Source organism: Otolemur garnettii, unplaced genomic scaffold (genome assembly GCF_000181295.1).
Source record: "Otolemur garnettii isolate 467f Iridium unplaced genomic scaffold, OtoGar3 scaffold00014, whole genome shotgun sequence".
NCBI lineage: Eukaryota > Metazoa > Chordata > Mammalia > Primates > Galagidae > Otolemur > Otolemur garnettii.
The window spans coordinates 31,314,102-31,315,240 of NW_003852409.1; the positions used below are offsets into that span (position 1 = coordinate 31,314,102).

Below are 1,139 nucleotides of genomic sequence, written 5' to 3' on the forward strand. Positions count from 1 at the left end.
CCACCTTAGGTGTACGTGGCTGGCGCCTTAGCCGCTTGAGCCACAGGCGCAGAGCCTATTTATTTTTTTGAGACAGAGTCTCACTCTACCCTCAGCAGTGCCGTGGTGTCACAGCTCACAGCTACCTCCAACTCTTGGGCTTACGCGATTCTCTTGCCTTAGCCTCTCAAGTAGCTGAGACTGCAGGCGCCTGCCATAGCACCCGGCTGTTCTTTTGTTGCAGTTGTTTAGCTATCCCAGGCTGGATTTGAACCTGCCACTCTTGGTGTATATGGCTGGTACCGTAACCACTGTGCTATGGGTGTCAAGCCAATGTGATTGTTTTTAGTCAATGTTTGCCCTCTTGCAGAATGACAGGCAAAATCATACTTGTTTTTACATTTGCATCCACATATATTACACTGAAAAGTATTTTCATACACATGACACCCCATATGAATAGTGTAAAGCAGGGGTCCTCAAACTTTTTAAACAGGGGGTCAGTTCACTGCCCCTCAGTGGGCCGGATAAATGTCCTAGGCGGGCTGCATGTGGCCCGTGGGCCATAGTTTGAGGACGCCTGGAAGGATATTGTCTGCAAAGTACATATCACAGTGTTGGCAGTGGTACAGCTGAGTGTCCTGGATCCATATGTTTGAGGACACCTGGAAGGATATTGTCTGCAAAGTACATATCACAGTGTTGGCAGTGGTGCAGAAGCTGAGTGTCCTGGATCTGCAGGGCAGGGGCTGGAGTGCTTGGCTGGCTATTTCCTATACTAGGAGTGCTCATGTGGCCACTTGGCTCAGTGCTCGGACCTGCCACTGGACTATAGTTCCTTTGACTGTGTGATGGCTGAGGCTTGTGGAAGAGGAGCTCTGGGGAGTACTTGCTGACACAGCTGAAAGTACTCTGCTAAATCATGAAAGGCTTTTCATTGAGGTAGTGAACTACATCAGGGGATGCAGGGTTTTGGTTTACAGGAGGCAAACTGGATAACTGTCTGCTAAAGTCGAGAGCTGATTCAAAGGGTTGTCAACCATGAGTTCTTGGAGGTCCCTTGGAAGGCCACCGGTTGGTGTGGTTTTTGCCATTCTTTCATAGGAGTCAGTCTGGATGTTTGGGATCTCATGGGTAAAATCATTAAGGTAAGCTGGTTT

At 48.8% G+C, this 1,139-nt stretch overlaps 1 protein-coding gene across 1 annotated transcript in view; it reads left to right on the top strand.

The window, feature by feature from the left end:
- SPTAN1 (spectrin alpha, non-erythrocytic 1) overlaps nt 1-1,139 on the top strand; it is an 89,219-nt gene that overhangs the window by 28,058 nt on the left and 60,022 nt on the right. The gene's annotated exons all lie outside the window — the stretch shown is intronic.